This window comes from Solanum verrucosum, unplaced genomic scaffold, assembly GCF_900185275.1.
Source record: "Solanum verrucosum unplaced genomic scaffold, falcon-dt-bn FXZP01000006.1, whole genome shotgun sequence".
Taxonomy (NCBI): Eukaryota; Viridiplantae; Streptophyta; class Magnoliopsida; order Solanales; family Solanaceae; genus Solanum; species Solanum verrucosum.
In genome coordinates this window covers 655,057-681,806 of record NW_026019841.1, presented here as the reverse complement: position 1 = coordinate 681,806, position 26,750 = coordinate 655,057, and positions in this window count along the sequence as shown.

The following is a 26,750-nucleotide window of genomic DNA, read 5'->3' as shown; positions in this document are numbered from 1 at the left end:
AATATTATTCTCTACAATTACAACAACAAATCTGTATAAGTTCACTTATTTATAACACTATATACATTAATATATACAATCATTCTCTATTAATTCATCATGCTAACACTCCCCTTAAATTGATGTTATTTGATAAGAAGCATCCAATTGCCTAATAGAAATTGATGGCGTTGTCATGCCATGGATTTTGTAAATGCATCAGCTATATGAAGACCACTGGACACGTGCGGAAGAGTAATGACTCTTTTATCTACAACTTCTTCTATATAATGACAATCTTCTTCGATGCACTTGGTTCTCTCATGATTAACCAGATTAGTAGCAATCCGAATAACACCAGCATTATAATAAGGGTGAAAGTAGGATTAGATGATGAAATCCCATCTCAGCAGGTAATCAACGAAGCCATACAACCTCAGCGCAAGCAGTAGACATAGATTGATATTCAAGCTTTGTTGATTATTTGGATACACGATCTTGCTTCTTACTCTTCCAAGATATCAACGATTTTCTAAGAAACGTGCACTAACCAATGATTAAACGATGAGTATCAGGACATCGTGCCTATTAAGAATCACTTAAAGTAGTAAATCAAATAGTAGAAAATCTAGGAAAGCATAATCCATGAATAGATGTTCCTAGAAAATACCTAATGACGTGAGGAATTGTCAGAAAATTGAGATTTGGGGGAGCTTGCATATATCCCATGTAGGTAATGAGAACATATTAGGTGGAGGTTTCATATAAATATCTTCTTTAAGATAACAATGGAGAAAATCATTTTTGACATCCATTTGATGAAGAGACCAATTTTGTGAAGAAGCGATGGCAATATTTGTTCGCACAATAGTCATTTTTCTACACGTGCAAAAGTCTCTTCATAGCCCACATCATTCTCCTAGTTATTACCAAGAATAACAAACAAAAGTTTGTACTAATCAAGATTTCCATCAGAATGAATTTTATTTGAATAAGCCCATTTACATCCAATTGGACGGACATTTGAAGGCCATGAAACAACCCCATGTGTTATTTTCTTTATGGGCCAAAAGTTCTTCATCCATTGCATTCTACCAACATTCATACTGGAAAACTTATGAGTAACAAGTTGGAGCAGAAATGGTGGACAAAGTAGAGGAAAAGTTATACCTATTAGGAATATGAGATACTCTAGTTGATCGCCGAGTAGGCTTATGAGGATTAGACCTTGAAGAATTCTAAAAGTCTTGTTATGGTGTAGTCTCAGGTGGTGGATTTAATTTCAGGATCGGGTAGAGTTGGCCGATGTCGTTCATACACAAATCCAAGTTTGAACCAGTTAAAAGAAGATGACAATTCCTCAAAAGTAGGATGAAGAGGAGAAACAGAAGATGACTTGCCATGAGTAGAAAAAAAATACCAATTTTAAAAGAAAACAACATTTTAGAAACACAAAATTTCTCAGTACATGGATTATAGCAAATAAAACCTTTATGTTAAGTACAATAACTCAAAAGTACCTTTAGTAGGCTGAACAAAATAGTTTATAACAGTGAGAAGAAGCGAGATGCACAAAAAAACACAACCAAATGTATGAAAATTATCATAGCTAGGATTTTGATGATAAACACGATAATATGGAGACTCAATATTTAGCACTTTATATGGTAGTAGATTAATTAATAGAAAACAATAGGCAATGCTTCCACCCAGTATTTGGATGGGATAGAGGACTCAATCAATAATGTACGAGAGACATCTAAATATTGACAAATTTTAAGCTTAGGAACCCCATTTTGTTGTGGTGTATATGGACAAGAGCTTTGTGAGACAATTCCATTCTCAAGAATGATTTTTTTAAAATTCATAAAACTTATATTCTCCATCACAATCAGATCTTAATAATTTGACACCCGTAGAAAATTGAGTCTCAATGTAAGCCAAAAATGTCTTGAACATGGAAAATACCTCATATTTGGATCATCTATGAATGTCACAGAGTACTTGAAATGACCATGAGAAAAAATTGGTGAAATTCCCCAAATATCACTATGAATAACATTAATATACTTTGTAGCATGACTACCAAAATTAGGAAAAGGAAGAGTTTCACTTTTTCCTAATTTAAAATTAGAACAATCAATGGAAGCAATTGAAAATTGAGTTTTATTCCCTAATAAACAAGAATAAGATAAATGAGACAACACAATAGAATTTGGATGTCATAGACACTTATGCCAAACCTCAGTCTAATTAGGTGTAGAAGTACAAGCAAAGGATAGAACATGTGGAATGAAACAGTGTCCAAGAAACAATATTCCAACCTTAGGCCCCTTTGAAATTATCATCCCCGACACCTAATCCTGCACAAGACAACAATTTCGAGAAAAAATCACATCTCAATTGTTATCCACCAATTGTCCAACTGAAATAAGACTAGTTGAGAGCTTTGGTCACAGAAAATCATTTTTGAATGTTGGAGTAATATCCCTAACCATGGTAACTGGTAAATTACTACCATTTGCAATCTATATTTCTGATGGATCTTGATACTCAAAAACATTTTTCGTAGGCTTTTTTAGTTGGTCAATTGATTGGAATCCCCCAATCAATAATAAAAAATTTAGATTAGACATTATTACCTTGTAATCCCAATGCGACACGATCATTTGTACAATTTCAATAGTAAGAGCTCTTCATGAAGATGAGTTGAACCATTTGTCCTAGCTTGAAATGTAATTACCATATGGTTTTGAGAGCATGTGGAACATACATTATTTATGTGCCCTTGTTTACAATAAATCTTTCATTCAAATCCCCTTAAATCTTCTATGTTATCCCTCCATATCCGCTATTCTATCACAATATTATTCTCTATGATAACTTCAACAAATTTATATAATTACACTTATTTACAATACTATACATGAATATATAAAATTATTCTCTATGAATTCACCATGCTAACAAAAACAAGGGTTTCACAAATAAGAGACGATATATGTGGTGTAGGGATTGGTATTGATGTCAAGTAGGGGTTCATGCGCTTGCTCTATAACAGTAGGCAACGGCTAGGTAATCTTCAATGACACTAATCTTTGTTCAATTTCAAAACATAATATCATAGAATCTCTTTTTGGTATTATCTATGTAAATCACAAAACAACCCATTTCCTTATTAAAATCTCTCCTTGAAGCATATTTGGCAAATAGAATTAAGTTATAATATCTCTTTCAAGAAAACTACAGAAATCAACCCTAAATTGCAAGCATTGATATATCTACCCACTTTAACTAGTCTCTTTCAAGTACAAAGTGAACATCTAAGCTAAGATTAAGTTGGACATCTTAACCCCCTAAGTTAAACCCCATAATAAACAACTCAAATCCATGAATGAACAATAATAAAGAAGAGCAAGGCACAAGACCCACTAAATTAAATCAACACCAAGCCAAATAATCACACCCCTAGATTTGGTTTTAGCCAAACATCATTAAAAAGGAAATAAATTATACCCATGATGTTTTCAGCCATTAATGTGTTGATAATTAGCATGAATATTCAACACCCACTTAAATTTCAACCTTACAATGTCTTTAACGAGAGTATTTTAAAACCCAAAAACTAAGAGAGGTACTAAAAAGTCTAATGCTCAATATCAAAAAGTTAGATTAGGCAAAAGATACATTTTCTCACTCGTTAGAACTATTTATACATTCCCTGAAAATTAACCCGAATGCCCTCTCGCATCCTATGTGACGACATTATTCAGGCTCATTTAGCATGGTTGTTGGATTGCCATTCCATCCTTGAACTCGCCATTTCACAGCTTCAACCTTTAGGTTTTTGAACCCGAATTAGTGAACTCGATTAAGTTCACCTTTCACGATCGGTGGCTTGCCGATTTCCACCCTGTTAGCCTAGTTTGACCTTTATCTTTGCTCAGTACTATGTCACTTTCAGCGAAGGAATTTGGGATCACCTTTGTACATTCGGTGCATCACCTATGCATACTTTCTTTGCCAACATACCTTGGTATTTTCTCTTCAAACACTGTCAACATTGGTAAAGTCTGAGCAATTAGGCGATCCGATTTTTTGTTAGGTGCTACCACTTGGGAGTTTGTACTCCTTTTGATGTTATTGGCCTGTTATTCAAGTATGAATCATTTCCTTGAACTTTACAATTTGTGGCTGCAAAACATCAAAATATTATCAGAAAACGACATAAATAGGCATTGAAGACACTAATTGTTTAACTAGAAAAGCTCCAAATGAGTGAAAATCTAATATCATGATAGAGTCGACATGCACCTAGGTCACTCTTGCTAGGTGGGTAGCATACACCTCTAGAAGTGGACTGATTAACTGGGCAGCCTTGACATATAAAGATCCTATTAAGAGTCAACACGCCTCTGGATCACTCTTGCTAGATGGGCGACTTACGCCCCTGAAAGTAGACTGGCTGGCTAGGTGGCCTAGAACATTTCTACATATCATCTAGTTCACTCTTGCTAGCTGGATTGTGATTTGACTGGTTGGTTGGGTGGTCCCTTTCTGGGTGTTGTGGTTACTAGGGATGGCAACCCAACTTTCACTTTTTGGATTTTGATCTGTGGTACTTCTCTCTAGTAGACTTAGCTATTTTATGTACCTATCCGGCTTGTAGAAGTCTGCTCGAGTTTAATTTAATCTTGCGCACTAGTGTACCTTCTAGTATTATGGAGGTCCAACTATGTCTAGTTTAGTTTTGCATAGATATAGTTTTTGTATGCTCGTATGCTTTTCTTTAAATTCCACTCTGACCTCTATTTGTGCGTAGATTCAATCTTTTCATATTGTGTTTACCTTTCTTGCTTAGTCGGCCTATGTGATACAATAAAATTACACCTCCCTAAAGAAGTATAAGCGATCGTTATCAATTAAAGAACCTAACTTGGAAGTTGGGATCGATCCCACGAGGAATATGGTTTAGACTTAAACTTAACTTACAATTATATTCTTTTAGTCAACGAACTTCCGAAGCAAGTAATTAAAGGGGGGGGGGGAAGATTTGTGAAAAAAATTCTGGAAATTATGTGAACAATCAGTGAGCAAGATATAAACTTTAGTTGTTATCAAGATGAGAGAAAAACTAGGGTGTACGTGTTCCCCGTAAGCTCGTAACACGGTAATCCTAGTAATAGTAATCATTTCCTAGTGTATTACATGTAAAGTGATAAGTTAGGTATCTCTAATTCCTTGGTCCGGCAACTAGATAATTTCAACTCATACCTTGGTCAGGCTACGTGTGTAGAATTTACTAACCCTTACCTTTACCTCATATTAGACATCGCATCGATGTATGGCGTAGTTTTCACCCTCGCACCAATCGACATTAGACTGTTAGATAGTATCACACTAAATCTATGCTGATAATTTTTTTCTTATTAACTACCTCCTTGGTCCGACAAGTAGCAACAAGGCGAGTTCTAACGTTGGCAACCGCTAAAAAGACTTCTAAACGAAAAAAATATCAATGCATGTAATTACACTATTCAATAATTACTTAGTTACTATTCATACTTTGTTAATCGCTCATGATTCCCACAACCCTAGTTATGGATTTAGTTACCCATAGTAGCAAGAACACAATTCATATTTTTAGATGAAGAAATCATGACCTTATCTGATGAGAAGAATAAACCCAGAATCTCAACTTGAATTTCAAAGTCAAAATCTACAAACTGAACTTAGGAAATAAAGAATTGCTAAAATTGCAAGTTAATCTCCAAATCCAAAAACTCAAACAAAAGTAATAAAGTCTAACCCCAAAATAAGAAGAAGAAAAGAACATAAAAAGTATCCCCTATTTATCTCTTATCAATCCCCCTAAAATAATTATTTCTATGGACTATTTATAGAAAACCCTAAATAAAATAATTGAATCCAAATTAAGTTAGGAATTCAAAACCATAAGGAATTGGATTCCTTTTTTTTCCTCCGCGTGAGTTGTCCGCGTGAAAGTTGAAACCGCCTCAAATTATTGATTCTGCCCCGCCATGCATCAATTAGCCAGTGCCTTTAGAAATTGCCACGTGGCAGCTTATTCCTTCTACTTAAATTCTTTTGCAATTCGCAATTTGCAGAAATATGCACCTTATATATAAGTATAATATTTTATTCACTTTAATCCATTAAGCTGTCTACTTGATTTCGTTCTTCAACCTTCCATTTTTAATTTGTTTTAGCTCCAAACTTCTTCATTATTCCACCAATTTAATAAAATATATTATTAAGCACAATCCATAAAATTTATGCTCAAAAAGGACAAATATAAATAATAAATGTGAGGCAAATAATGATTAAAAATGGAAAAGGAAGTCACAAGAAGTAGGAAATGGGCGAAATTAGTATTGACTTACCTTGTGAGCTGATAGAAGTTCCCCCACTCCATGGTTGTAGGAATTTCATCTTCATGATGTGAAGCAGGAGCAAAGAGAGGGAGAACGGAGCTGGGAAATTGGTTACAGCGGAGCTCAGTTGAGAGGAAGTAGGAAAATGCTTTAGGAATGGGGGATAATAAGCACTTTGTCATAGTCTAATTTTTATTTCCTATTTTGGGCCTTCCACCTATGTTGTATTTTGGGTTTTAGTTGATAATCAATAAAAGGACCGCTGGTCCAAAATTTAATTAAAAAAAAAAGATTAAAAATATGTATTTTGGCCTCTCATCAACACCCACACTTAAACTTTTGTTCGTCCTCGAGCAAACATTAAAGTTAATCAAAATAAGAATGTCATCACTTCGGTTAATACAAACAATTAGGCCATATATCAATTTCAAAACATCAAGTAGACTTCTTAATCATTATGCAAAACATCTAAATAAACAACAAACTTCATACCTCCTAACCTCAAGGAAAGACTTTGAACTCATCAAATTTAAGCTTGCTCACCTACTCTCATCAAAGAAAACTAATAAAATCATTTATCTATCATGAAACAAGTGCCCTCACAAAAAGAAATAGTCCAAACACTCAATTCAAAAGATTGAGTATAAATTAAGGACTTCATATGAAGAACAACTCTCACACTCACAAATAAAATTCACATGCATGCACAAAGAACCATAGGCTTGCCCATTATGTACATCTGCACTAATTAAGCATGCTTGAATTGAATCAAATAGGACTTGAACGGATTGTAATGTAGGCTAGTTTACTTCAATAAAGACCTATTCTTCAGGGTTGGAACAAGTCAATTTCTATTTCCTATTTTTCTGTCAGTAGTGGAGTTAGTTGAGTCGTGTCCTGTATTTTCGTTTTTCTTTAACTTTCATGTATTTCCTATAAAAAGGCATTGGAACCTATGAACAAAGATAGATTATTCTGGTGCATTTGCTAAGTCTCAAATTTACAGTTCACATTTGGTATCAGAGCCAAAGCAAACAGAGTGATCTAAGAGAAAGAAAAATGAGCGACGACAAAACACTCACCAAGATTCCACAATTTGATGGTCACTATGACCACTGGAGTGAACTGATGGAAAATCTCTTACGTGCCAAGGGTCTGTGGAGTCTAGTGGAAGAGGGTTACGACGAACCAGCAGAATGAGTTGAAATGACAGCAGCAAAGAAGAAGAGTCTCGATGAGATCAAGATGAAGGACCATCAAGTGAAGCACTACCTGTTCCAGGCAATTGATCGGGTTGTGTTTGAACAGATCTTGAATCGCAAAACATCCAAGATCATTTGGGATTCGATGAAGAAAATTTTTGGAGGCAACGAAAGGGTGAAGCGATCTCTTCTCCAAACCTTAAGAAGAGATTTTGAGGTTCTTGAAATGAAGAATGAAGAGAGCATTGATGATTACTTTGGAAGAGTAATGTCTGTCTCCAACAAGATGAGAAGCAACGGAGAAGACATGACAGATTCAAAGATTGTTGAGAAAATACTTCGAACTCTGACTGACAAATTCACATATGTAGTGGTGTCCATCGAGGAGTCAAAAGACACAGAAAGGATGACGATTGACGAACTGCAAAGCTCTCTGTCTGTACATGAAAAGAAATTTAAGAAGATCAGTCATGAAGAAGATGATCAGGCTCTCAATGTTAGAGGCAGGGGCAGAGGATCATACAGAGGTCGAGGCAGGGGCAGAGGACGCTCATTCAACAAAGCAACAATCGAGTGTTACAACTGCCATAATCTTGGATATTTCCAATATGAATGTCCAAATGGGAATAGTGGAGCAAATTTTGCAGAGATCGAAGAAAAGGATGAAGTTCTTCTCATGACGTATGTGGAGCTTCAAGGTGCTCGAAGAAGAGATGTGTGGTTCGTGGACTCTGGATGTTCAAACCATATGTGTGGAGAAAGAGGTATGTTCTCAAATTTAGACACTAGCTTCACACATAATGTTAAGCTTGGGAACAATCACAAACTGATGGTTGGTGGGAAAGGAGTGGTAAAAATAATGCTTAAAGGAATAAACTATGTGATCAACGATGTGTATTATATTCCGGAATTGAAGAACAACCTACTGAGTGTTGGACAACTTCAAGAAAGGGGTCTAGATGTGCTATTCAAAGGAGGAGATCGGAACACATGCAACATCTTTCATCCCTCGAGAGGAAAGATAGCAGAATCTGTTATGAGTGCTAATAGAATGTTTATCTTGCTAGGTGAATCAAATGACAAAACAAAAGAGGAGAAATGCTTGCAGGTTGATATCTCAGACAAGGCAGAGCTATGGCACCATCGATATGGGCATCTCAGCTACAAGGGACTTCACACATTATGCAGTAAAGAGATGGTTGTGGGATTACCTGAAATTGGAGATGTGAAAACCACCTGTGAGGCATGTGTCAAAGGGAAACACCATCGTGTTCCATTTCCGAAGCAGAGCAAGTGGAGAGCCACTGAAAGATTGCAGCTTATTCACTCTGATCTCTGTGGTCCGATCAATCCACCATCAAACAGTCAAATAAGGTACTTGATAAGCTTCATTGACGATTTCTCAAGAAAAACATGGATATATTTTGTGCTAGAAAAATCAAAAGCATTTCATCAGTTCAAGACATTCAAAGCATTTGTGGAAAAGCAAACTGGATTGTTCATCAAATGTCTAAGAACAAATAGAGGAGGAGAATACAACTCAAATGAGTTCAAGGAATTTTGTAGAGAGCATGGAATCAAACGACAGCTGACCACAGCCTTCACACCCCAGCAGAATGGCGTTGCTGAACGCAAAAACCGTACAATCATGAACATGGTGAGAGCAGGTTTGTTAGAGAAGGAGGTACCAAGAGTTTTCTGGCCAGATGCTGTGCAATGGGTGAATCATGTTCTTAATAGATCTCCTACACTCATTGTAAGAGACATGACCCCAGAAGAAGCATGGAGTGGAAGAAAACCATCAGTCGAACACTTCAGGGTTTTTGGATGTATTGGTTATGTTCATATCCCAGATGTTAAAAGAAGCAAGCTTGATGATAAAAGCGTGAAGTGTGTCCTGTTAGGTTTCAGCAGTGAATCCAAGGCATTTAAGATGTTCGATCCAGTGGAGAAAAGAATTCACATTAGCCGAGATGTGATATTTGAGGAAGATAAGAAGTGGAATTGGGAAGCTGTTGGTTATTCTGGTGAAGAAAGCATTGAACTCGAGTGGGAAAACAATTATGAAAGTGTTGAGGAAGCGGAAGAAACAGAAGAATACACTGATGATGTTCCTTCACCAAATAATCCATCAACTGGAGAAACGATAACAACAACTGGCAGGGTGAGAAAACCACCAATATGGTCTGCAGATTATATCACAGGAGAAGGGCTATCAGTTATAGAGGAAGAAGTAAACATGGCTAGAGTCGAGACTGAAACTCTAGCTTTCATGATCATATCAGATCCAACCAGTTTTCAAGAAGCCATCAGACATCAGAGTTGGAAACAAGCGATGGATGCTGAAATACAGTCCATCGAACGGAACCACATGTGGTCACTAACTACACTTCCCGTTGGAGCCAAGGCTATTGGGGTTAAGTGGATTTACAAGACCAAATTAAATGAATTGGGAGAGATAGACAAGTTCAAAGCTCGGCTGGTTGTAAAAGGATATGCTCAAGAGTACGGAGTAGATTACACAAAGGTATTCGCACCAGTGGCTCGAATGGATACAGTAAGGATGATCATTGTTGTAGCAACACAAAGAGGATGGGGAATCTATCAGCTCGATGTCAAATCTGCTTTCTTACATGGTGAGCTGAAGGAAGATGTATTTGTAGAGCAGCCACAAGGTTATGAAGTAGCAGGGAAGAAGGACATGGTTTATAAGCTACATAAGGCCCTTTACAGACTAAAACAAGCACCCAGAGCTTGGTTCAGTCGCATTGAGGCTTATATCGTCAAGGAAGGTTTTGTAAGCAGCTCTAGTGAACAAACATTATTCATCAAGCAAAAGGGAGGTAAAATCATAATTGTGAGCATTTATGTTGATGATTTATTGTTCACTAGTAATGATGAGGAGTTGTTGAATGAGTTTAAGCGCTCCATGAAGGATGAATTCGACATGACTGATTTGGGGAAGATGAGATATTTTCTTGGCATTGAAGTGATACAGAAGGCTGATGGCATCTTTATATGTCAAAGAAAATATGCTGCTGAGCTGATCAAGAGGTTTGGGATGCAGAATTACAACTTTGTTTGCAATCCGATAGTCCCTGGACAGAAGGTTGGCCGGGATGAAGCTGGTGTGAAGGTCGACTCAACACTATATAAGAAAATGGTGGGCAGCTTAATGTATCTCACAGCCACACGACCTGACTTGATGTTCGTGGTAAGTCTTATTAGTCGTTTTATGGCAAATCCTACTGAGTTGCACTTTGGTACTGCAAAAAGAATCATGAGGTATGTGAAGGGAACTCTGGAATTTGGAATATGGTATCAACGTGAAGGAAAAAGTGAACTCTTAGGCTACACCGACAGTGATTATGCGGGGGATGTGGATGACAGTAGGAGCACTTCAGGATATGTTTTCTTAATGAGTGGAGGAGCTGTGGCATGGTCCTCAAGGAAGCAACCAATCGTCACTCTGTCAACTACTGAAGCAGAGTATGTAGCAGCAACTACATGTGCCTGTCAAGCCATCTGGATGAAAAGAATATTGAAAGAAATCGGGCATGAACAAGATGAAGAGATGGTTCTGTTTTGTGACAACACATCCACTATCAAGTTGTCAAAATATGCTGTCATGCACAGAAAGTCAAAGCACATAAGGGTTCGATATCATTTTCTCAGAGAGTTGGCAAATGAAGGTGTTGTTAAATTGGTCTATTGCAGCACTGAGGAGCAGCTGGCAAACATAATGACAAAGCCTTTGAAGATGGCATCATTTCAAAGAATCAGAGAAACATTTGGGATGAAAATTGTGAATTGAAACTCTTGATTGAGTTCAGTTCAAGGGAGGGAGTGTTGAGTTAGTTTTTCTTCAGTTTTTAGTTTACTTCAATAGAGACCTATTCTTCAGGGTTGGAACAAGTCAATTTCTATTTCCTATTTTTCTGTCAGTAGTGGAGTTAGTTGAGTCATGTCCTGTATTATCGTTTTTCTTTAACTTTCATGTATTTCCTATAAAAAGGCATTGGAACCTATGAATAAAGATAGATTATTCTGGTGCATTTGCTAAGTCTCAAATTTACAGTTCACAAAACTATATAATAGTTACTTACACTTCCTTAAGCACTTTGCAATTTTAGACTTCATCACCCATTATTTTCTTCTCTTTATTTTCAGCCCTCTTCTCAACAATTATTTCACAGTAATTCTTATCATCTCAAGAATGCTTTGATTTTTTTATTTTTTTTAATTTTTTTTGCCTTTTTTTTTAAAGTTTTACTTCAGAACAGCCACCATCAACTTACGTATTTTACATGCTTTAAGGTGCACGATGTCCTTGGAAGGACAAGGGCCATTATCAAGGTAACTTTTTTTTTCTCATGTCACATTTTTTTGTTCTTTTTTTTTCATGTCACATTGTTGCAGAGAGGGCTTTTAAGCACTTTGTAGCTATCATTGATTACCTTTTCACTCAACCATCCCTTTTTCTTAGAATTGATAATTAGCATAAATCTATGCTATAATGCTCAAGGAAGTAAAGTGCAAAAACTAGGGATTCAACAAAATAGTCAAGGGTAAAATACGGCTACCAACAAAAGGCTACAAAGCTCAGATGGGCTAACTATTGATAAAATATCTGAAAAGGCTAAAATTTACCAGACAAAATAAAGAGAGCCTATTATCATCTCCTAAACAAAGCATCACTGTTTATTTCGCTTCAATAACATGAAAGACAAGTTCTAGACTAAGATGCAAAACATGGAATAAACAAATTCTCACCACACATGGCACAAGTATCAATCAAGATGGATCAATTCCACTTCAAAGAGAGACAAGATCATAACAAACTACAAAATAAAATAATTTATATACAAAGTCACAACCATAAGCTTAGATGTCAAAGAGTCTGCATTTTTTTTCAAGCATTCACAAGAAATTACTACTAAAAAATTAGGCCCAAATAGTAAGTATCAAAAAACTCAAAAGGGTCTTTTCTTTTCTCTCCAAAAAAATAAAAATAAAAATAAATTTTAAAAATAAAATATATTCCTAAAAAAATAAAGGCATTCGGTTCAAAGGGACTATCCTCAGGAAAAGAACCGGAAACAAAGCCAAGGAACCCATCCTAAAAAAACAACTCAATAAAACAATAAAAACTAGGAATTTATTCCGCCACCCACACTTAAAAAGATTCTATGATCCCAAAGCATTAAATAAAATTTAAAACAAGGGTTCAAAAATCTCCCTGAGACCTTTAGGCCTAGCTAGTAGCATGTTCTCTTTATTTTCATCAAGGGGCATCACCCCACACTTAAGCTCAAACATGCACTTTTTTTTTGGATACTCAGACTTCCCCTAATCTGGAAAAAAAAAATAAGACCAAAAGAAAAAAAAAGTGACACTAATACAATAAAAATAAAATAAAATAAGAAGTTACACTACTAATTGGGTTGCCTCCCAATGAGCGCTTAATTTAACGTGGCGGCACGACGCAGACATGTAACGACCTGATTCCATAGTTAGGGAAAAGTCAATGAAGAAAGAATTGGGGCCAGAAAACTTTTTGGTAGTAACTTGGAATTTCCCAACCTAATCCAAATTTGGACGAAATCGGAATCAATAAGGTGTAGGGAAATCTGGTAATTAATAAGAGATATAATTATGATTCGGACCACATGATTAGATAGCTAAGACGTTATGGAACTCATACGACTTTACGGAATAGAATTTGGGGGAGTAGAACTCCCAAAAATGATCTTAGCATGAACAGGTAACATTTTGTCTACATGTAGGCCACTAGAGCTGGGCCGCTGTACCGGGATAGGTCTGTCCTGGCGGGCCAGACGCAACTTAAAGTCGTTAATACACCTCTAAAAAAACTTATTTGACACTTTTCAATTTTTAGAGCTAAAGAGACAACCCAGACGAGTTCTTGAGCGTTTTCCACCATTCTTGAGGCTAAATGTAAGCTTTTCACTCCCCGAATCCATTTCTCGATCCGTAAAACGTAATAGAATAGATAAATATTGATGGGGGGGGGGGGGTTTGTTAAAGATTCTATGGTGGAAACAACCCTAAATTGGTTATTAGGATCTTGGGTTTGGTCTAGGGTTAGAATAATCAGACCTTTGATTGTTGATCCTTGCATATAAATTGTTGATTGTAGACCTAGAACAAGCGAAAATAATCTAGAAAGGGAAGATTCAAGTGCCTTCGGGGATGCAAGCTTGGATTTAAGGTAGGTGATGGTTGTGATTCTATGATTGTGTGATGTATGTTTGTTCTTGCTTCTTTATGATACATGTATGTATGCGAATGTTGCATTATTGATCACACTTGTTGTAAATGAGGATAATTGAATAATTGTATGCCATGAATCACCTCTTGTTGTATGATTATGAGAATATACATTGTGATTGTGATTGTGTTTTGTTGAATAGACGGGTGTCACGATCCGACACACTAACTGGGATCGGTTGCCACATTTCGACATAAATATGGGATTGGCTGACACATTCCGGCATAACTAACTTGGATCGGATTGCCATGTTCCGGCATGCTAACTGTTTGGGTTTGGGTTCCGTGAGAGAACCATTGAATTGTGTTGTGTATCTACTTGTGATGAGTTTGTTCATATCTAATGATGATTGATATTGGAAGACGGTATGTTGCTCTAAATTGATAACCAATGTGTATTATTGAGAATGGTGAAGTTGTTCATTGTTTGTATATATTAATGATATTGTATATGTTCGATATGTGCATGTGATTATATTGTTGTATTGACTAATGTATGTTACACTTAGTAGGATAGCCACGTGATCCTACCAGTACACAATAGTTGTGTACTGATACTGCATTTGCTCTTTCTTTGTTGAGTACAGGGCATCTTCAGGTGGCTATTGATAGACCTCATCTAGGTGACTATGGGTGTGACCGGATTCAAGGGTGAGTCAATTCTTTCAGGCTGCCATGGATCCTTATTGTTTAACTCCATTCTTTTCGGACTCAAACTTTTGTTTAAGGTGTTGTTTATTTTCGAAGTTGTACCCTTTGTTCTTAGAGTTGTCGTTAGTAGAGTTTTGGTACATTGACTTTCAGGTTCTAGGTTAATTCTTCCGCATTTGCTAGTTATTGACTTTTGTTAGAGTTTATGAAAACTCAATTTTCTTTCCTTAGTATTTGAATTATATGCCTTAGTTTTTATATTGATTGATTGGTTTGGGTTGTAGTAGTGGTTCTCCCACCGGATTGTTAGTGTGGGTGCCAATCACGACGGTCTGGGTCGTGACAAGACACCTTAGTTACTTAGTTCCATCCCCTTGACCCTCTCTGATTGGATTATTATGTATCCTTAGATTTTCCATTTTTCTCAAAGTCTTTCTTAGTTCAGGATTGTAGGGGTCAAGGGTTCGCCTCGATTCCGTGTACTTGGCATACACTAGAGTTGAAACCTATAGAAAACAAAAACAAACAAAAAACGTAAATTCAGGAAATAATTGACTAAAGTTCAATAATGTAGTTAAACTTAATCTAAAAGCCTTATTCCCCAAAAGTGGTGCCAAAATTTTATACGCTCAAATTATACCTCCCTAAAGAAGTATAAGCGATCATTAACAAGTAAACAACCCAACTTGGAGGTTGGGGTCGATCCCACGAGGAATATGGTTTAGACTTAAACTTAACTTACAATTATATTATTTTAGTCAACGTACTTCGGAAACAAGCAATTAAAGGGGGGGGGGGGGATTTGTGAAACAAATTCTGAAAATTATGTGAACAATCAGTGAGCAAGATTCAAACTTTAGTTGTTATCAAGATGAGAGAGAAACTAGGGTGTACGTGTTTCCCATAAGCTCATAACACAGTAATCCTAGTAATAGTAATCATTTCCTAGTGTATTACATGCAACGTGATAAGTTAGGTATCTCTAATTTCTTGGTCCAGCAACTTGAGAATTTCACCCCGCACCTTGGTCCGGCTACGCGGGTATAATTTACTAACCCTTACCTTTACCTCATATTAGACATCACATCGATGTATGACTTAGTTTTCACCCTCGCACCAATCGACATTAGACTATTAGATAGTATCAAACTAAATCAATATTGATAATTCTTTTCTTATTAACTACCTCCTTGGTTCGGCAAGTAGCAACAAGGCGAGTTATAACTGTAACGACCCGAGAACACCCCCTAGTCGTTACCGGCGTATTGGACCTCGAAGAGGTCTTATACAAGTCCTTAGCATTCGTCATAGCATGTATCATAGAATAATATTATGGAAAATTTAAAACTTTTACTTTGGAAGTTCAAGTTCACTTCATATATGAAAAACATAATCTAACTTCGTCACAATGTATCATCTAGACATAGAAGTATCGAAAATGGGACTTAGCCCTTACATCAATAAGAAGTCTTGAAATAGGGAAGTACAACAATGTCTTTCAACATATGAAAAGAACTAAACATAGAAGCTAGATCATAGGGTCTTGTCTTCGGACTTGAGGACTCACCAACTTGGGGAAGCAACTCCAAGTGTCTTGAGAAGTAAGCTTGAATCCTCAACAGCCCGAACCTAAATGTTTGGGGAAAAGGGAGAAAATATGGGTTAGTACAACACACGTACTAAGTATGACTACTATGCATAAAAACCATTGAAAACATGCATAAAAGGACATTTAGTCAAAACATGCTTTTTACCAAGTAAATCCAATATGCACACAAAGTAAGCATCATAGTCCAAACCAACATAATATCATCCCAACATGTAGACAACCCAAGCAATACTAGTGCAATCCAAAGAACAGAACCCCATAACCCTATTCAAAGCCAAGTATCACATTAAGCAACCTATTTTATGCATACATTCATAAGATCATATTTCATCATAACTTACTATATTCATAATGATCATACATAACATAGCTTCAACATACATAAGTCATAATCATCACAATCATAAGAGAACAGTACTACAACCATCTCTTAGGATCCCACAAATGCAATGTTCAACAGAAGTCACATACCCTCCCTTACACTATGTAGAAACCCTTAAGAAAGCCGTAGTAAGAGTTCACACCTTTCATACCTTCATTTACTTTTAAATTAGGGAAATATTGCAATAACCGACATAGACCATGAGAGCGACATGGAATCTGGTGTTCTACTCCCACACCGAAAAGAGAGGGTTAACACTTGCCTAAGGTGTAACCATTCGTACATAGCTCTCTAGGTGGATCCACTAAGCTAGAGTCCTATGTGGGCACATAGTTAAGGGTCAATGAGATTGCTTCTAGAAACTCTAACTTACTAAATGTGGGGGTTCCCATCTCAAGAAACAACACATACCGTGGGTAATCCGGACTTGCTAAACGTAAGGAAACCCATGTGGGGAGCCGGATTTACTAAACTGAGACCCCTATCTCATTTACATGCCCTTTCGGTGCTAAGCATTTAATTCCCTTTTGTAATCATCTTTAGTCATCACATAAGCTCACATTATCCTTTACTAGACTCTTATGTAGACATCTTACCGTAATAGCTCATATGTGTTCATAAGTGAGTAACAATCCTTTCACTTTACATTACATTATAATCATGAGAACTACCTTTCAATCATATAGCAATCATACCATAACATACATACATACTTCATAGCTAGTTCAAGTGTAGAGGGTTAAGGATGAGGAAACTAAGTCATCAACACCACAACAACACATTAGGTATATCATCATTACAATCTACGTAATTAACCTTTCATACTTGAGTTCAAAGAAGAATCAACCTTCATACCATCTTGCCCTTCATGGGACATTCATACTTCAATTACCAAAAAATTCATAACCAATACATAATGCAAGGTAATTCATGAAGTAATAACATAATCAACATCAATATAAGCAATTGACATATTCTCTTCATAGCCTTCAAGGCTTCATTTAAAGACTCAACCCTAATTTCATAGAAATTATACATAACCTAGGGTAGAATCATCATACAAACATGAATTACATAACATCACATTCAATTCATAGCCTTCAATCAATATCCAACACAAACTAGGGTTAGAATTATGAAAAGAAGGAGAAACATGGGTCTCATGGGGAATTCTTCAAGAAACCACCAATACAACATAAATTCATCCATAATTGTTCATATAACATCAATCAAAGTCAGTTTATAACATCAATTTCACTTTATAAAGAAGACCCACGTTTTTGGATTGAAACCTAGAAATTGGAGATTTTGAAATTCATTTTGAAGGGGCCTCTTGGGGAAAGGAATCCCAAGAGTGATAAGCAACCATACCTTACTGACGAATTAACCACAAAAATCTGAGTGGAAACCTTGGAGAGTTGGTCTTCTTCTTGAAGCTCCGATCTTCTTCAATGGAGTTCTTGAGAAGAGAGAGAGAGTAGAGAGAAAGAAGAACTTTAGGTTTTGATCTTTGGGGTTTTGTGTTTGACTGATAAAAGTGAGGTAAATTGACATAAAAATCATTATATACACGTCCCCTAAAGTACCCTAAATATCCCTCACTTAGTTGGACTCTTTAATGAAGTAAAAAATCAATTTCTGAATTTCTGCATTTTCATCGCGGAACAAGTCCGCGATGCGGAGCTATTCCCCGAAGATATTTGGAATTAAATTTTGAGACAGTAGAGTCCGCGACACGACCGCGTTGCGAAATAAATTTTTGCTCCTTGGGGGAGCTAGTCCACGACGCGGACCTATTCCCTCCAAGTGCAATTTGCAAGCTGCCTTGGCAGCTTGCTTGGCCAAGGTTGGGTTCCTCCTCGGGACCTGGGGCGTCGTATTCGAACATTTTGACCCTCTAAACATATATTTACCTAATTTAAACCTTTTTACAAGATTATACCATCATGCGACACTCCCAAACCTGCCCAAAATCTAAGGACACACTAGAACACATTCTTCTCTAGTTTCCGGGCATCGTGGTCGTTTCTTGATGTTTAGACTTTTACTCTTCCAAACCAAGTAAATTGCATTAATTTAGGTTTAGAAACATCATTTTAACTATTTTTAAGTTATTATTCATAAGGTGAGGCTCTATCTTAAGTCATAGAATTTCTGGGGGGTTACACTAAGGTTTGCAACCGCTAAAAAGACTTCTAAACGAAAGAATTATCAATGCATGCAATATCACTATTCAAGAATTACGTAGTTACTATTCATACTTTGTTAATCGTTCATGTTTCCCACAACCCTAGTTATAGATTTAGTTATCCATAGTAGCAAGAATACAATACATATTTTTAGATGAAGAAATCATGAACTTACGTAATGAGAAAAATAAACTCAGAATCTCAACTTGAATTTCAAAGTCAAAATCTTCAAAACAAACTTAGGAAATCAAGAATAGCTAAAATTGCAAGTTAATCTCCAAAGCCAAAAACTCGAACAAAAGTAACAAAGCCTAACCCCAAAATAAGAAGAAGAAAAGAACCCTAAAAAGTATCTCCTATTTATCTCTTATCAATCCCTCTAAAGTAATTATTTCTATCGACTATTTATAGAAAACCATAAATAAAATAATTGAGTCCAAATTAAATTAGAAATCCAAAATCAAAAGGAATTGGATTCCTTTTTTTTCCGCCGCGTGAGCTGTCCGTGTGAAAGTTGAAACCGCCTCAAAATATAGATTCTACCCCGCCCTGCATCAATTGGCCAGTGCCTTTAGAAATTACCACGTGGCAACTTATTCTTTCAACTTAAATTCTTTTGCAATTCACAATTTCCAACAATATGCACCTTATATATAAGTATACTATTTTATTTATTTTAATCCATTAAGCTGTCTACTTGATTTCCTTCTTCAACCATCCATTTTTAATTTGTTTTAGCTCCAAACTTCTTCATTTTCCCACCAATTTAATCCTACAAATAAAATATATTATTTATCACAATCTATAAAATTTATGCTCAAAAAGGACAAATATAAATAATAAATGTGAGGCTAATAATGATTAAAAATATGTATTTTGGCCTCACATAACTATGATGCCTAAAAAGTACCTTTTCTATGATATTCATGCTGCATTCTGCATCTGTTTAGTGATGCAGGTCCTAGTGCCAGCTACTGGTGGTGATTTCTCATGCGATCAACATCATTTCAGATCAGAGACAAGGGTGAGCACTTGGGGTTCTATACTTGATGGTCTCCTTCTGTTTCTTATATAGCTAGTCATGTGCTATTTGAGACAACTCTGCTTTTTGTCCAGTTTTGAGACTTGTACTCTTATTTTTGATTGCTATCTACTTGCGACTTCCTGGTTTTGGGAGGGATCTTTTGTATATATGTTTTATTTGCTTCCATTTCTATCTTGTTTTGTTGTTATTGTGATGTTTCTTCTCATTTCTACCCTTACACTCATTACTTGTTGTGATAGATTACAATTTGGCTTACATACTAGTTGATTGTAGTAGGTGCCATCATGAATTGAGGAAACGGTTCGTGACGGTTCTTAAACTCATAAGTATCATGGAGTTTCTAATTGGTGTTTTTAAATTTGGTGCAATAGTTGGAAAAGACTTTACCAGCGATCGAGTTTTCTAATATAGTCAAATCTTTTCTTTGTTATTAGGTCTCATTTTGTTGGTCTTCAATCACCAATTTGTATGAGATTTTAGACAACAATATAGAAGGTTATAAAGTTCTTATGTAAATAAGGTAGTTTTTTGTTTGTTTCATCTTTAAAATTTAATAAGGTTTTGTGTTGTTTAGACTAGTAAATTGATTGAAGACTTTTACTGAACTAATAAACAATATGAACATAATGGATCAAAGAGAGCACTCGTTCACTCATTAGTATTCTTTCAACTTTCCAACTCTATAAAGATTGATGCATTTAGATTTTACAGCTAAGCTAGCTCTCAGTGAGATGGTGCAATATTTTGTAATATGAGTTTATAAAACATCTACTAACGATTAGTATTATTTTATATTGATTAGATTGTGGAATAAAAATATGTGCATTAGGTATGTAGATAGTAAAAAAAATATTATTTCAAAGAAATTAATAAATTAATGTTTAACAATCTCCAAATTATTAGTCAGTGAATAACAATCCCTTCATTATTAATTTCCCTCATAAACTATCAATGCATTACAATCTCCACATGAAAATATCTTTACCATAGTGGACGTTGAGGTTGCAAATGTATGAAGATATTGGTTAGCCAAGCAGGAAAATTTTCAATTTAAAATGAATTTGGCCTATCAAAATAGATTTAATCAAAAAATGAGACATTTTTCAATCCAACACAAAAATTTGTCTGATTGAGATGGGCTACATAAATATATGATAATCAATAGGCCATAACAACACTACCAGCACAACTCTTACTCTAAATAAATTTGTTTGTTTATTGTATTAATCAAGGAAAGAGTTCCATTAATAAAACAAAGGTCAACTTGTCGTATATAAGAGTTATACCAAAAAATGATGAACCTACAAACAAAAATACAAGGGGTCCTCTAATAGGGTGTATAAAAATAATAATGAATAGAGTGTTTACGTAATGTTTGCATTAGTTATGCTAATATTATTTTTTATGAGGCGTTTGTTTTTTTGTATTAAAAATAAAATGAATTCCAGAATAACACTTCCTATTTTTTTCTTTAACAACCTCAACCTACAACTTAATTGCCAGCTTCTGCTCCTCCATATATTTATCTAAACGTATTTGTGAGTTAGGGTGTATGTCTTATACATTAGTATTCACTTTTTTTTTGCTCGTCCAATGTTTGTAATTTTTTATGGATATATTCCAATGCGTCAAACCGATTAGAATTGCCCTAAGTATAATCATGTTGGAAATCCTCTACTTTCACTTATGAAAAATTTTCCACTATTTTTTCTATACTTGTGGAACCATAGGAAAATGGTTTTACAATTAGTGAAAAGACTATAAAACCAACATTCCCTCTGGCCCGAGTTGCAAGTTTATAGTCATTAAGTCTGAGAAATCACGCATTGTTAATTTATCAAAAGAATACCTTGTTCCATAATGTATATAAACTTGCGACTTGAACCAAATCAGATGTTGGTGTAATGGTCTTTTCACCAAGTGAAAAACCATTTTCCTATTGTTCCACAAGTATCAAAGAAATAATTGATAAAATTTTCAAAATGAAACAAGAGCATCACCAACATAATTAGGTTGAAGGAAAATCAAATTGCTTAGAGGCATTTGAAGATCTTCATAAAAAAATTACAAAAACTAAACAAGAAAGAATAAAATAGAATACTAATGTTTATGATTATGCATCATTGCTCAAAAATACCTCCAGGTAAACACTTGGAGGAACAAAAGTTTACAATGAAGTTGCGGGTGGAGAAACTTAATAAAGAAAAAGAAAGTGTTATATAACCGAGCATCTCAAGTTCATAATTATCATGGATTACATAAAAATACAAAAACAATGGTTCATAACACAAACTGACCTACTCTTACTATTTATTTTTTTACTTATTATTAATATTTTAATCAAGCAATGAGTTTCATTAATAAAAGAAATCTCAACTTTCTGTACACAAGAGTTATACCAAAAAAGGAGGAACCTACAAAAATAATATAATGGATGGTTTGATAGGTGTATAAGAATAATGATGAATATAGTGTATTAGTAATGACTACATAAGTTATGCTAATATTACTTTTTATGATATTTTGTTTTGTCAATGCAAAAAAAATGCATTCAATAATATCCATAAAAAGCATTAGTTTTCAATAAAACCCTCCACACTCTTTAAGCTCAAAAACAATGGGAAATGTTTGAGTGGGATTTGAGGAGTGGTCATCTTATTCATGTGTTGAAACCCTTTGTATAAATAAAATGATAATCAGCTAGTCACCTCTAGAAGCATTTCAAAACAATGACTCCTAACTATGAAATTATATTATATATGATGCAAAAAAACTCATCCCTGAGTATCCCAGGTTCTGTGTGATCTCCACATAACTACATAGGAAATATTTTATTAATAAACAAGAAAATATATAATGTCAACAGTAAGTGAAAACTTCAAAATTAGTTTAACATAGAAAACAGAAGGAGTCTGGCATGTTGAACGAGCACAAAGAAAATAGCCAAACATTAAAACAACTTACTTCACAATTGCAAACATCCTAAACAATGATCATACAGTTGACGACATAGAACAACTTCAGAACTTCTTTTTACTTTTATAATGGTTCCCTGTCACTGTCATCATCATCCTTGTGAAAATTATACCGAGAATTGCACATATCCTACAAGGTCATAACTAGAAATTTTCTAACGTTGATAACAAATTTACATTAAGGAATCATCATCATATGCACACCTTCAAAATCAGTGAAATATACAAAATGTACGAATATCAACTTTCACAGTTATAGGAGCTGGATCAACATTCAAATTGGAGATCCCATCATAGTCTCTTGCACAGAGTTGGAATATTTCCCCAGATTTTCCATCACTTTGACGAGTATAATCACAAATATCTGTGGAGCCAACCCCATCAAATTTTAAATATTAAAACCTTTTTTGTTAAACAATTGTTTTTTGGGCAAACATGAACATAGAATAATAATTTACTCGTAGGTGACTTTCTTGTGCATTATAAATAGATTTTGATTAATAATGTTAACTTTCCTAATAATGAGTAATATTAATCTTTAGTAAGGGGCCGTTTAGTATAATGTGTAAGAATAATGTTAAATAAAGTGTATTATAATGCTTGCATTAACGATATATAGATTATTTTTTATGTAATCTATTAGAAATTCTTGCATAAAAATATTTATTTACAAGTTATTCTTCACAATTATTGTGACGACCCGAGTCTACACCCTAGATGTGGTCGGCACTCGAGAACCATTGCAGGTCCCAAGTGAACCCTCATCCTGGCTGACTACAAGTGTATGACTAATTCAAGCATACATAAGCTTAAAACTAAATTAAATTCATTGAACTCGACTATTCAACTTTAAAAGGTCTGAACAATACTAAACATATATATACTCACAGTTTGTAAAACAACTTAAAAGAAAGTAAATACAAACAACTCCACAACTCTGTCTATCTATGAAGCCTCTACTATTATAGAAGGATATTGGAACAAGATCCATTACATCTCAAAACTACATACTGTAAGGTAAAGGTGAAGTCCTCCGAAATGTAAGAAGGCTCAGCAAAGCTGACTGGAATATCACATGACCAAAACGAAACGCCTGTTGATGATCCTGAATACCTTTATCTTCATCGTTTCACGATGCAGACCAAATGGCGTCAGTACATGGAATATATAAGCATGTAAGGGGAAATCTGCACCATAAGTATAGGCTCGAACTGATAATAAGGAAGACCTACTCACTTCGTCTCAACTCGTCATGACTCAAGAATAATCAACTGAACTCAGGAATACTTAACTAACCTCAAGGATACACAACTCAACTCAAAATACTAAACTCAACTTAGGACATCCTCAACTAAGTGGATCCACTAAGCTATGCTTAAAAAGCAATAAGGAATCATCTAAAAAGTATGATCCTTTCTACCCATGTTTGCATACAGGGTTTGTGAGGACTTTGAGTTGTCTGAACTTATCCTCATATCGGTGCTCAATACTACTCCAAATAATATGACGCATGCTCATGTGTTTAAAAACATTTTCTTATCCTCAAACTTTGAGATTATTACTCAAAAGGTTCTCTTAAAAGAGATAGTGCTTAAAACTTCTCATGAACTCATTTGGAAATCGAAGTTTCCTCTCATTTATATGTAAAAATATTTACTCTTGGGAATACATAGTCTCCTTATACTCATTTTAAAAAATGAAACTCGACTCTCCTCATCCTAATAGTCATTTACTCAAGTCTTTAAACAAATTATAAATAATTGTAAAAGACTTCTCAAAATAGGGTTCATGCCGACTTATCGATGTGAATGACTCATTCAAGGGTTTCAATAACCATATATAGAACTCAATACTCGGAACTCAAGAACTGAAGGACTCAATGATACTACTCATCTAAAAAATGCTCGACTTATAGGGTTCATGTGGAATTATGGGCATGAACGACCGAACTCAAAATCCTTCATGTACAACATATGGTAGTCTCATAATTAGGAATATAATCTCAAATAGGTTAGGGAATCAATACTCAAGAATAAGAACTCGAAGATACTGCTCCTCTCAATGATACTTAATTGATGGAATTCCTGCGGAATTATGGGCATCAATGACTCAAGGATCTCAATGATAATGTAGACTAATGAATACACTCTTCTAATTCTCATGCTCACTTACTCTAGTCTTGAAACAATTTATAAGTAATTGTAGAAGAATCCTCGAAAAGACTCAAAGGGACTTTCTCCCACTTTACTCTTAAATCTACCTTGAATTTGAAGTATAAATTCAAGGATTATGATTAGGATATAGGACCTCTCAATGATTAAATGAAGGTTAGATAGTTGATAATAAGATATGAGCGAAGACACAAACCGGAGGTCACTAGTGCGACGCAGATGATGAATAAATTTTTTTGTCGCAAAATAATATTTTGAGGAAGAGGACTTCGTATCCTCTCCACGATGTGGAGATGGGGTAAGTATCTGAAAACTGAAAAATCTGAAGCGTCTCCGTGACGTCGACCTGGGCGCAACTATTTTCCCGATCTTTCTTCCTCATTAAATTCATACCCTATGCAATTCTATGATCCCAATTCACAAATTTTCATAAACCCAAAACGTTTTCAATGAAACCCACACAAAACACATTAAGAATAACACTCATTCGCAAAACCCTCACCTCAAGAACCCAACAAGACGCAATTAATAAAGAGTGAAGCTAAACCTCAATAATTCATTAAGAATCTCAATCAATCAACTTTAAAAATAATTAATGGATGAAATTTTATATGATTGGCGTGAGGGCGAACAAACCCAACACTATGAAAGCATACATACCTGGAAGAACAATCTTCTTTAAGAAACTTGAAGGAAAATCCTGGAAGATGACCCCTATCCTTAGCGTTTCTTGAATTTCTTGAGCGTAGAATATTAGGAGTGAATGAGAGGGTTTGATTTATGAAAACTGATTTTTCTACATGATTAGGGTAATTTAGATAACCTCCTAAGGGGTTTTAGGACTAAAATACCCTTAAAGAAATAAATGAAACGAGCTGGGAGCCGAAATAATTTTCTAGCGGGCAGTGTGGTACGTATTGGCTCTGTAATGCGGAGCCATTGTGGAGCTGCTGCTAGGTTTGAGCATCGTTAGTAAATCAGTCATAACTTTTTGCTCAGAGATTGGATTTTAGAAAAATTGGTGACGTTGGAAAGAGGAATCGAAGACCTTTAATTTGATAGTTCATGGGCCACCTAATCTTTATGTGATAAAAGATATGGTCATTTGAAGTTGACCCACAACTTAAGAAAATTATGGGTGACTTGAACAAACTTCTCTTCAGTTCTTTTTGAAACTCGAGATGCTACATCTAGTGACCTTAACACCTAAGATATTTGAAAATCACTCGGAAAAATTCCATTCAGAATGAAGAAGGGTTCGAGTTTTAGGTAAAAAAAATTCGGAGTGTTACAATTATGATGGAAAAGATGTAAAACATATTTTGAGGGGCAATGGTGTCTTTATAAAGGTGGAACATCAAACCCCAACCAATCCAACCCTCCCAACCCATTTAAGTTTGGGAGGGTTAGTGACCGCCCTTTCATTGGCTCAACCTATTTCAACCCATTAAAAATTTGGTAGTTATATTACCCATATGAGCTCATGAAAAATCTTGTCAATATTTTCTAATTTTTTTTTCTCAATTGAATATGTTGTAATATAGCCATAAAAGAGAAAAATATAAATTGATTAGGTATTGAAATAGTTTAGAAGAACAAAAAAACAATTAAGCTTAGTAAAAATTGGGTTGGATTGGGTCTTGACCCATAATGTAACACATTACCTAACCCATTTTGACCCCAGAAAATTTGGGTTGGGTCTATAACTTATTGTTGTTCTAACCCATTATGACTTATTATACTTTGACCAATCTGTCTAATTACCACCCCTAGGTCTTTAAACATGTATTGAAATTCCTTGCATTACTAATACCTAGAAATTCATGGTGTTAGGAAGAAACATCTTAGTACACAATTGAGT